General features: G+C 38.7%; 1 protein-coding gene and 1 long non-coding RNA gene across 4 annotated transcripts in view; both read right to left on the bottom strand.

Moving 5' to 3' along the window:
* LOC109424480 (protein argonaute-2) overlaps positions 1–12887 on the bottom strand; it is a 73634-nt gene that overhangs the window by 10149 nt on the left and 50598 nt on the right. The gene's annotated exons all lie outside the window — the stretch shown is intronic.
* LOC134291936 (uncharacterized) lies at positions 2194–12884 on the bottom strand. The gene is made up of 2 exons (XR_009999357.1): positions 5749–12884; positions 2194–5167 (listed from the first exon to the last, which is right to left on the bottom strand). It is a non-coding gene; the product is annotated as an uncharacterized LOC134291936 (long non-coding RNA).

The following is a 12887-nucleotide window of genomic DNA, read 5'->3' as shown; positions in this document are numbered from 1 at the left end:
CAACCCAACAGTATGGTCACTTGAGTATCCCTGGGATTTTGATTACATGATGGTCAGGGATCACAGCCATCAAAACGTTCCACACTTTACCAGGGCTTGCGACCTGTAACCATCATGATTTCCGCTATGAGAAACCATGATGGCTAGCGGTGTTTGTAATCAAGAAAGGACAAATTATGAAACAAAAATACACAGCTCAGGTGAAATTTCATAGAATTGCCTTTGATCGTTGGTAAACATATAATGGGAACTTCTTGAAGGAATTCCTAGGTATCCTTGAATGCACTCATACATGAATCCCTGGAACAAGTTCTGAAGAAATCTCAGAATGAAAGAATCTCTGAAGCAACTCCCTGGGGAATCCCTGAAGGACTTCCCGGGGGAATTCCAGAAGGACTTCCCGTCGGAACCCCCGAAGGAATTGCGAGAGCGATTTCCGAAAGAACTTCGGTGAGAATACCCGAAGGAATTATGGTAGGAGTCCACGAGGGAATTTCTTAAGGATTGTTCGGCTATTCTCTATTATCAACGCACCCCCTGGCATTTGCTGATGTGCGTTGTCTTTTCACTGGGAAATACGTCTATTAATTGACGTTTATGGTGTAACGAAAATATTGGAACCTTATAAATGTACATTTTATTTTCCGTATCGGGCCCCACGTCTGGGAACTTAGATACGAAAAACAAAATGGAACGTTACAAATGTACAAAACACAAACATGCAACACATGACATAAATTGTGCCCAGTTATCTAAACAGATAACGAAGTCCAATGCCAGGATGACGAGGTTTCATAATTATTCTTGGTCCATCAGTCATCCTAGAATTGTATTTTGTTTGGCAGTTCGCCTTTTAGTTCGCAGCATCTGTTGCGGCATTCATAGCTTGTTTTGGTCTAGGAATTTCTAATCCTAAGGGGCATCTCGATTCGAGCAACAACACAAGACCGTCTACAATTTGATGTCCGTGTTAGGGGACGGCTTGCGTGTTTTGTACTGGATCGCTCCTGAAATGCTTGGAGCACTACAAATGTACATTAAAATTCAGGGACAGATGAACAAACCTTAGTATAACATACAAAATAAACTGACAAAATGTTCACAACAATTTACAAACGTAACACACTCCATGCAACAATCGAAGAATTTTCCATGAATTGGAGAATGCAATTCATGGAAAATTCTTAAATCTACTTTAACAACGTATCAACTATATAACAAACGTAACACAACACCAGCAACAGCGGAAGAATTTTTCAAGAATCGAAATCGCGATTTTTGAAAAATTCTAAAAATCTCCTATTTACCATCCTTCCAAGTGGTCGGTTGATGGCAGCGATGATCATTTTATTTGGTGTCACCAGACTAACTAAATTACGTAAGCCAAACGCTTACCAGATAACTCCGCGAGTTAAATTGCCACCAGGCTAACCTTAAACTAATTGCCACCAGGCTAACTTAAAACTGATTGCCACCAGGGGCCTGTAGCATAATGAAAATTTTACTAATAATATTAGTCTTGTAGCTTATATTGTATGTTGCTTTCATAACAAAACGCGCTGCCAACTTCCAGTCGGCATTTCTGAATCATTGCAACGAATCAAACATCACCTCTGCTGCTGTTTGTGTTAGTGAGATCGGAGAAACGTCAGACTCCCGCCTGCTGATTGGCTGCGACGACTCTGGCGACGGTTTCATTAGCGACGGATTCAAATCGTCGCGTTCGATAAGGGGGGAAACCGTCAATAACCTATAATTTTCTGTTGCATAAAAATACTACAAGTACAAGTTACAAGTCCAATACTACAAGTCGGTTGGACTAATATTATTAGTAGAATTTACAAGTGTATGTTGCATAAACAAATTACAAGTATACAATATTAGCTATGACTTGTACTTTTGATTACAAGTCTCAAAGGTCTTGTAAAATAATTTACAAGTTAGATTTAAAGTATTGCAGAAGTCATATTTAGTTTTGAATATATCGATTTACCATTTTGATGAACTCAAAAGAAATTATTTATCTAACATGTCAACCTTAATTCCAGTTTTCGACGTTTAAATTTGGCAGTATGTATTCGAAACTCATTGAAGAGAAAATTGCGTTGATGTACACTTTGTATCCAAAATATAATTTCTGCTGAGTCTCTCAAGTTCTCCAAAGTTTCTACAATACCAATCTTTGATTGGAGGTTCTTGGTTTTTTTTTTTTTTTTTTTTCAAAGTGATTACGGCGGTAGCAACACTGTGCTTATGTTCTACACCGCACCCTTTCCCTACATTTGCTTCTAAGAGCCTCTATTTTTGTTTCAGCACACAGAAGTACGTAGGCATGCGTGGCCCAAGTCGACACTGTTTTGGCCTGCGTTGAACAAAAATAGTTTTGATAAAAGTTTCCCCTTTTTTTCTTTATGTCAATTGGTTTGTTGTAGTATGGTCTTGTCAATTTGTCAGTTATTCGAAGTAGATCTCCAAGGTAATAGTCAATTAAGTAATTCTGATTTGTTTTATCATAGCAGCTTTAATCTTTGCTTTATTGAAGTGTAGTTTTATTGGAAATATGCTGAATGTCGTTAATAAAAAGAGACGTCTGGAACTGTAACCTGCTAGTTGTTCCGTCATGCAGATACGTCATGTCTTAATAATGCCTAGGAGATTAACGGAAACACGTGTGTTCGGTCGGATGTCAATTGCGTAGAAAGTCAAGGAAAATAGGTTTCTTTATTGTCAGTTGTTATGTAAGCCTCGCTTGAAGCACTTCCCGTGAGAACCCTGTCATCTGTACATCAACTAATCCATATCTTCGCACACAGGTAAATACTGTACTGTCAACCGGCGAAAAGCCTACGGGTAAATATTAAAAAATGAATAATAATGCTGTCTGGCGCATTGTTTCCTATCGGCCACTATTTTAGTCTAGTCCCAACTGCAAGCTTTTTTTCCAATCTTAGCGTCAATTGTCTTCTAGATCCTTCTAGATAGATTCATCGAATCAGTCGAACCCGTATGTTAAAATATAGTCGATTCTGTGTCAAATTGTTTTCTTGATTTCTACTTCTCTGTGTTCATCTCTTGTGTCCTTAAATTGTCATCGGTGAAAAACCCACAGAAACATGTAACTGAACTCCTGATATTTTTCTGTTGGTGTCATAACACCATCTAAGAGATAAACAAAAATACGCCAAGTTGGTCAGTTGATTGTAATAAAACAAAAATTGCTTGTCAACTACCCATTCAACACACGATCGCATATGATGTTGAATAGGATGCAAAAGTGGAGGCCATATGCGTACCTGCTTCCATTTAACCGCGTGTAAAGTGTGCGTATATCGCCTCCACTTTTGCATCCTATCCAACATCATATGCGATCGTGTGTTGACTGGGTATTATGTATTCAACCCCCTACAAATACTATGAAAAATATTCAAATTCGTTCTGTCCTATCGGTCCTACCTCGATAAACTATGTCATTTTCTCATGCGTGGCCTAGAAATGTCAACCTAGTCATACAAAAGTAACGTTGTTCAGTTAATAAAAAGTAGTCAGCTTTTGTCCAAAATGTCACGTCGAACGCATTGATGTCAACAATGCGTTTAAATGTTCGCACGTTAGCTTCGAATCTATCAGCACAATTAAGTGCTGCAAATCTCCTTCCCACTATTAATTCGTCGGTTGATTTTAATTGCATTATTTATAGAAAATATGACCAACTAACATGGTAAAAAATCGAAAAAGCGACTATGACATTAATAAATTACTAATCAAAATCAACCGAGAAACGTGAGAAATAGAGCCCAAACAACATTTTGAAGTCAGCTGGCTGTAAAAGGTTCCAAAACCTGTCACAAATCTTATAATACTTTTATTAGGATTTGTAACGATCATCAAAACCTTCTCAAATCCAACCGACTTTGAACTATTGCTTAGTAATAGACTCTACTGAGCCGTGGCGGTTCCTCCGAGTTTATCGAGCATGTCTGATGCACATGATCAGCCATACTCCATCTGCAGCAGCCGGTTCGTGATGAACCGTTGGAGGCGCATTTAAGTGTTAAAAAGGTGATATGTTTCACTAAAGAACACTACATTACAATAATCAAAATGAAACTCCTTCACTTTAATACCGTCAACCCCTGCGAACTTGGCCAGGGAATCTTTGATTGGAGGTTCTTGGTAAAGTTATATATTATGGTCACTGCATAAGCACAGGTGAAGTTGCAGATGCGAAATAAATTTGAATCAATTGCTTGTACTGCGCATCATTAAGCGAACCAAGAGCTACAATATACATACACTAACTCGAATCGAGTTGCGACATATAAAAGTAGGTAAAAGCTCAATTTTTTGCATCAAAGATCACTACGGATTTTAGCAAGAAGCATAATACATGTTGCTAAATCTTTATACATTGTTTTTCAACCAGTACTATTAAATCTTTGGAACATTTTACTAAAAATCTAGGTACTTGCAGTGTCATACTTTGTAAAAAAATATATCGTCAGAGCGGCCGAAAATTATCCAAACAGCACATGCTTTTCTTCATCTATCGTACACTGAAATAAATTTTGTTGTTGAAATTACCGATTCCATAGTAAAATTACTAACCGTACCTATGATTCTCAACCGACAACAAAAACTGTTAAGGTAACTAAAATATGCTTGGAATTACAATGCATTGTAGTAAACTCAACTAAAAGCGTAGTCGTCTTAACAACAAATCATTGTTAATTTTTCCTGGACACGCATTTTACAACACAGTATGGTTAAAAATACAATGCTCATTTGTTAAATTAAGATTATTTTTGGTAATGTTAACTGCACTGCTAGTTCAGTTGACAGTGTTTTAGTGGAATTAACTGGAAATTGTTGTCGGTTGAGAATCATAGGTACGGTTAGTAATTTTACTATGGAATCGGTAGTTTTCACAACAAAATTTATTTCAGTGTATAAAGAATCCAAAACTTCGGAATAAATGAAGTTATTTCCGGATGTTACGCGGAAAATGCAGAATATAAACAAACATCAACTGCCATTTCAAATTAATAGTAAACTGTCGGATGAATTTTGACAGGTAAATGAACCAAAACAACTTGTATTTTCATGGTCACTAAGGGTTCATTCACAAATATCATAACGCCAAAATTGACCTATTTTGACACCCACCCACCTCAACTTTGTTAGAAAACAACCTTTTTGCGAAGGACGTTTTCAGCCTCCTGAGAGCGCAGATGATGCAGAAGACCAAACAATGGTACGAGAGCTACTCCATCGAGAAAGGAAAGCGATACTTCGAACTACAAAACGTATTCTCAGAGAAACCCTGGTTCAATGGAAAAGACTTGACAGGAAAAGAAGTGAGGCTGATCAACCGATTAATGACAGGGCACAATTATTCACGCTACTGGCTGGCGAGAATGAAGATCGTGGACGATGAATCGTGTGAATTGTGCCAGGAAGCCGAAACAGCAGACCATGTTATTATGGACTGCCCAAGATACGGCCACACAAGGATGAACTACAGTTTCGAACGCTCACATAGGACACTAATGGACGTACTGAAATCCAAAAACCTTCTCCTATACAAAGAAATCAGCGACTTTGTGAGATGCTGCAAATTGGATTTGTAGCTAGAGAGTAACGACCCAACGTAGAAGTCAACAGGGCATATAGTCAACTCTGACTGGCCCTCAACGCGAACCGTCAACCAGCGGTTCAACCAGAAGAAAGAAGAAGAAGACACCCACCCACCCCTTCGTAACACTGTTTGTATGGAAAGAAAAATAATTTGTTCGGGCTGTAACACCACGAAGGACACCCACCCACCCCCTCGAGCGTTATGACATTTGTGAACAAGCCCTAATGTCGAATTCGTTTTTGAACCTGGGTTGGAACTGGATTGGCGGAAAATGTGTAAACAAACAAACGTCAAACAAACTCAAACAAACTTTAGTACAAGCGAAACCGAAGTCGGGTTGGGGTTGAAACTGTGATCTCATCCAGTTCCAACCCAGGTTGGAACTGAATCAAAAACGAATTCGACATAATATTTACAAGTGCTAATAATATTAGTGGAATATAGGGTACTGCAAGCACCTGATCTAACCTCACTTTGTCTGACAGTTCAGCGAGCTTGTTTACAAGGTGTTAGAATTTTTAACGAGCGGCGAAAATTAAATTTTCGTTTTCCGTCCCGAAACCATTATGATACGGAAATATCTATTATATTCAACTCTACTAGTACAAAATCAATCGTCTAATTACCGTTTCACTGAAATTGTATCGAAAAACAGTTTTGCCGGATCTCCGCCAGAGACTAAGTCCATGTAAACAAGCTCGCTGAACTGTCAGTGCACGGCTTCGTGACGTCATCTTGCAGTATCCTATTGAGCCTTTATGCAACACAAATTATTAGCACTTGTAATATTAGTACTTGTAACTTGTAGCTAATATTATTAGCCCGATTATGCTACAGGGCCCAGGCTAACTTAAAACTAATAACGCCAGCGAATCCTAGCAAAGGGTATGATCACATAACTTACGGCCGATTCCTTCACTTGCGATCAACTCGTAAACCAGATATATCTAGCTGAAGTCCAAGCGATGGTGAATAAACTGGCGCTAAAGTGCTAATCGCGTCAAGATCGAATATCCAGGGGGAGGGTATTTTTTTTTCGTGATGCTTTCATAATGATGCCGGAAATAAAGCTTGACAAGCGGTTATGTTCAATTAAGGTGTATGGTATGTGGGGGCAAGATGGGTCAGGGGGCAAGATGGGTCAGTACCGTTTTCAACCGTACTATATATTTTTTTGAATCTTTAATAATTTTCCCAGATGAATGAAGTGGATACACAAAAAAGTGATATATTGTTTTGAAAATTCTTTACGTTCCTTGCGCAGAAAAAAATAACATACTTTTCCGTTATACTCCTTATGCTATACATTCCATATAACTACGTGTATTGTGTAGACGGGGCAAGATGGGTCACCATAATTTTTCGGTATGTTTGCATAGTTTTTGAAAATGTTTTATTCTTCATTGAAAGGGAGTGAGTTTTTGGTGGCAAAGTGTACAGGCCGCGTTTTCATTCGGATCGTCCGCGTGCACGTCGTCGTCGTCGTCGTCTATTTGACTGCTCATCTTCGTACGGGGCGATTTATGATACGATAAATGCAACAAACAACATTTTTTGCGATTTTAGTCAACAGACATTGAAATGTTCGTCACGTCAAGTGTCGGCCCAAGTTCCAAAGCCACGTTGGTTCAAATCACTTTATTTTCTCTTTCGTTAATTTTCGCACTTCGAAAACTATCTGAATGGTTCGTCATCTTCGATGTCGGCATGTGTTTTGTTTTAGTCCAAATGAAAATAAGTGGTTTGATATTAATAGGGTTGCATGAATCACTCCACTTACCAAAGTGAACTCATATCATGCGCCCTTTCCCCTCCCCACTAATAAAAAGTCCTTCCCATGACAGACGTGGAGACGCAGAGGTGATCTCGGTCTTTAGTAAGCAACGCACGTCATAATAATAATATTCCTTTCCTTCCTCGATGACCGTAAGGACGTGACCGGCGCCGTTATTGACCTAATAAAGTTTGGAATTCTCGAAGATGCACATTGAGGACGGTAAGCTATTCCCAAGCTCCGTCTGTTGGTTCCTTGTGCAACTTCGATTCTTCTGGTCAATCACGGAGTAGCAACTACGAATAGTACGGTCATCTATGCTCATGCTCATGCTCATGTTTTATTCTTCATTGAAAGGCTATTCTGTGACCTACATTATCGAAGCAATTAGAGCACTGAGAGTTTGTGAAACTATTTTTGAAATTTTCCTACAAAAAATATAGGTTTTCAAAGTCCGTTCATGGCTACCTGAACAAAAATCTTCTAGTTCTGAGAATAATCTACCGATATGTTTCAACACTTTTTTCATGTAATCTTTACGTCTGTGAAGCTTAGATGTATAGAGAAAAAATAGAAGATATAGTATTTTTTGTTGGAGAAAACTCGAGTTTTCTGATAGCTGACCCATCTTGCCCCAGTAAAAATGAGGTGGGGCAAGATGGGTCATGATTTGAAAATTGCTTGTCAAAAAGCAGGTTTCAAACTTTATGACCTTTCTATACTTTTATATCATAGCTGACTAGTGTATCTGAGAGTCGTGGTAGAATACAGAGAAATGCGATTTATATTCAGACAGTTATAGGGGTCCATTTCTTAGGTGACCCATCCTGCACCCACTTACCATATAATCACATAGAATCAAGCCATGTTGGAGATAAATAATAAGCTTTTCTAGAGTCGAAACATTGCATTAATGGAGCAAAAAGTAAGCAATTTTACACTATTGCCATCATTAAGGACAGACTTATTAGAATCCCAATATGGCCGCCACAATGGTCGACTTTGGCACCTACTCACGATTTTGAGGGCACAAGTTTCTTCGTAAACAAAACTAGCGCACCTGAGCTTCGTATTTTAAGCTTATTACGAGTGAACAAGAACAGAATTATAAAATACATTATTGTTTGAAGCTTGCTTTTTGAGATTTGTGCGTCTGAAGTTTTGATGCACTGTTGAACCGGGATTTCAAGACGTTTGTCCTTAAGGAATAAATTAATGACAAAGAATGTACTTCAAAGCATGTTTTTCTTCGGTATCATTTAGAAAGTCATTGTCTACTACACTGGGTTAATTTTAAGCTGAATTCGTGGTGTTATTGCATCACTGGACTTAAATAAGCATTTCTTATCATTTGCTTTGAAAACAAGACAATTTGCTATATCAAACTGAATAATGCTTGGTCAGACCTACAGTAGAATAGTATTAGATTCTAACACATTATAGTTGTTTATGCGACGAGTTGCAAAAAGTAGATTTTCTCAGCGCGAGTCGTACATTTATCCAACGTACATTATTCCATGCAAAAGTTTATGCAATGATTTTTTTCATTATACTCAAATGAGTTGGATAAATAATATAATGCAACTATTTTTAATTTTGCAACTCATTTCAGTTGCATAATGAACCGATACAGAAAAGTAGGTCATTATAATACTAAAATGGATCGTATAAAATAGAAATTATACAACTGAATTGCATAAAAAAGTTTATGCAATTCGGTATCATAATTTATATTTTATATAACTCATTTTGGTATTATAATGGCCATTTTTTCCGAACTGGTTCATTATGCAACTAAAATGAGTTGCATAATGAAAAATAGTTGTATAATGTTCATAATGCAACTCATTTGAGTTGCATTATGAACATTATGCAACTCAAATGGGTTGCATTATGAAAAAATTATTGCATAAAATTTTGTATGGAACTCATTGCAAAACTCGATTTTTTCAGCACTCTTCGTATTTATCCAACTCGGCAAGCCTCGTTGGATAAATGTACGACTCGTACTGAAAAAATCAACTTTTTGCAACTCGTTACATAAATAACTATTTTGCAACTCGGCAAAAACATTGATATTCTATTTTATACTTGCCATTTCGGTGGGGTAACGGCCTACTTTTTCCGCACGTTACCAAACAATTGCATTATGGTTCATAATGCAACTAATTTCGATTGCATTATGGATCATAATGCAATTATTTGATTGACAACCTCAGTCTGACCGCAGTTTCCAAGGCTAGAGCTTGAAAAACTCTAACGATTATAGCACGGCATGCTTGATCCAAATTTTTGTGTCTTGCACGATAGAGCACGTGGCCGGAGCCATTCAACCACCGCGAAGCACGATGATATTGATGGAAACTTGTAACTCGGCAAGCCTCGTTGGATAAATGTACAAATCGTGCTGTAAAAATCATCATTTTGCAACGTGTTATTTACATAAATAACTATTATGACAATGTAAAAATTAAGTAATGAGAAAAATTAAGTAGAATTTTGAGCAATCGTTTTTATTGCGATCTAACGAAAACCGCTTTAATTAGGGGTAGGCGGGGCATTATGGACACCCTAAGGTTTTTGTCAACTTTACCTGGCAAGATGTCAAAAAAGTTTAGTTTTTTGATACATGTATCCTTTTAAAGTCTATTTAGCATCTATTGCATAAAAATGCTGACGAAGAAAAATGATTTATCCACTTCAAAAAATGTAAGTTTTTCATGACCGTCTTCAAGCATACGGGGCAGAATGGACACCCCCATGGGGCAATATGGACACCATGAGACTTTTACAAATTTCGTACATTATTTACACCTATAAAGTCATTCCATTACAAAATAACTATTATGGATGAATAATACGCCGAAGTAGTTCATAACACCGCTAGCCATCATGGTTTCTCATAGCGGAAATCATGATGGTTACAGGTCGCAAGCCCTGGTAAAGTGTGGAACGTTTTGATGGCTGTGATCCCTGACCATCATGTAATCAAAATCCCAGGGATACTCAAGTGACCATACTGTTATGTTGTGGGGGTTGCGTGTGTGGGGTGCATATATTGACAAGCATTGCTATGGATCGTTATGGCTGAGTAGGAGCGGGGAATGGATCTACGATTGCTTAATTGCGATTATACCTACTTACTGGTATAGTCGTGGTTCAGCAGTGGTGGTACCGCTTTTCGCTTGTGTTCGGCCTAGGTGGTTTGTTTAGGCGGTGCGGGTAGGTCTGTATGTACTTCGTACGTGCAGTGCGTACGGCTCCTACGGCTCAGCATTATGGTTACTTGGGTAGTGTAGGATAATTGGGTTTGGGACTGAGGGGGTCGTCATTGATTCTGCCGATACCATTGCGTGCTCATTGTTGACGGTTGTGTTGGTGACGATTTCTTCAGCTTTAGAATTTCATTTATTCCACGCACAAACTTTGGGAGGAGGGACTGCTTTGTAATGCAAGAGAGGGATTTAAACTCTGCGTTACGGGTTGGGTGAGGTCATGCAGATAGAAGCAACCCAGGTGACCATGTGGCTCGGGTCGTGATGGATGCATGAGTGCAGTGTGTGTGGGGTGCGCTACCCAATGGGTGCAGTTGAGTCCGGGTTGGAGTGGAAAGAGACCCTTCTCTACCCTAGATCGGTTTCGGTTGTACGGACGGGTGTTTGGCTTATTTGTGACGTGTTGTGTGGGATTTGCGGCCCGAGCTGCGCGGTTACTTAGGAAGTATTGTGCTCTGCAATCTAGATTTTGGTTTTAAGATGAAGCTATGGCTGGGCTGTGCCTCGGATTTGTTGGGCGCAGGTCGGGAGAGCTGATGGCGGTTTGTGCTGAAGGGTTTGCTCGATTGGTTAATCACTGGTGGTGGCCAGTTGATTGACTTGTCGGCGCTGCCTGTCATTTGGTTCTTGGGGTTTGTGCTCTCGAGATTCGGGGCGTTGCTGCGTTGTATCTTAGCTTTAATACTAATGTCGAATTCGTTTTTGATTCAGTTCCAACCTGGGTTGGAACTGGATGAGATCACAGTTTCAACCCCAACCCGACTTCGGTTTCGCTTGTACTAAAGTTTGTTTGAATTTGTTTGACGTTTGTTTGTTTACACATTTTCCGCCAGTCCAGTTCCAACCCAGGTTCAAAAACGAATTCGACATAATATTCCTTGTTTGATTTAACTGACTGTTATGTACAGGCGCTTTACTCATTCTATTTCATAGATTGCCAGATTTAAGGGTAATGGTTCAATAGGGTGTTAGCAATCAGAGTGGATTAGAACGAGTTGGCGCCTACAATAAACCAACACTAACACACATACACCAATACTTACACGCACACATGCACCTACAACTAGCTGTAAAAGACCAGTGGGCGGGACAATGGTGCCTACCCAACAGTTGTAGGTGGGGTGTTTGGCTTAGCTACATGACTTGGTCCGGCAAGCCCATAAACATCAATTGGTAGACTATTGCCTAGTGAAAAGACAACGCAGATGGGCGAAAGCCAGGGGATGCGTTGATAATAGCAGAATAGCAGAATAATACGCCGAAGTAGTTCATTTTTGTTCAGTTAATTTAAATTCAGGCTGTTTTGGATAAACCTTCGTTTTTGTTGGCATGTACAGCTGTGCCTAGAACAACTATTTACCACTGCTGTCGTTTTTTGACCAATTTGTTTCACCCTATGTCTACTATAGTGAACAGTTAACCGAAAATATACTGAAATCGAAGAATTTGGTTGGTTTGTGATTTAGGTTATATTTTTCCCTTGCCGCTTCTTTCAAAAAGGTGAGTGTCCATTTTGCCCCAGCAGCAGAAGATATTTCCAAACTTGATTTTTGATATAATAAAGAAGAAAATATAAACATGTTAAGCATGTAGATACAGCAAAACTACTTGCATGTGTTCTAGAAATATCAGGTTTTAATCGACCTGCAATAAATTAATCACTAAATCTTATTTTAGATGGTGTGAAAATTATAATTTCCATGCACAAAAAACGGAGGACGCAACTTTTTCGTGTAAAATCAAGTATAATTTTAATTTCGAATGTTTCTTTCCTGAAGCTATGTTTTAGACAAATGGACTATATTCTCCATTCATTAAAAGTTCAAAAAAGTTCGCATATTTCAAAATATTGAGGGTGTCCATATTGCCCCGCCTACCCCTACACAATAAAGGACGTTTTCTATGAATTTATATTTTTTTCTACATTGTAGAATAGCTATTGAAAGCTATGCAAAAGACTGATAACGATTGCATTATATAATAGGTATATCGCATAAACAAGTTGTCCGTTTTATAAACTGAGCAGTCCTTACATGGCAACTTTCCCACATGACGGTGTCCGTGTCTGTATTTTTAAAAAAGTAGTTATATGTTCCGGTCTCAACCATGCACCAAGCTTCCCAAATGGAGGAGAACGTGCCTCTGGAGCCGACCTACTGATGCACCAAGCTTGTATTCAGGTATTCTATACAAAGACGTAACT

Source organism: Aedes albopictus, chromosome 3 (genome assembly GCF_035046485.1).
Source record: "Aedes albopictus strain Foshan chromosome 3, AalbF5, whole genome shotgun sequence".
Lineage (NCBI taxonomy): Eukaryota > Metazoa > Arthropoda > Insecta > Diptera > Culicidae > Aedes > Aedes albopictus.
This window is presented reverse-complemented; position numbering and strand designations above follow the sequence as displayed.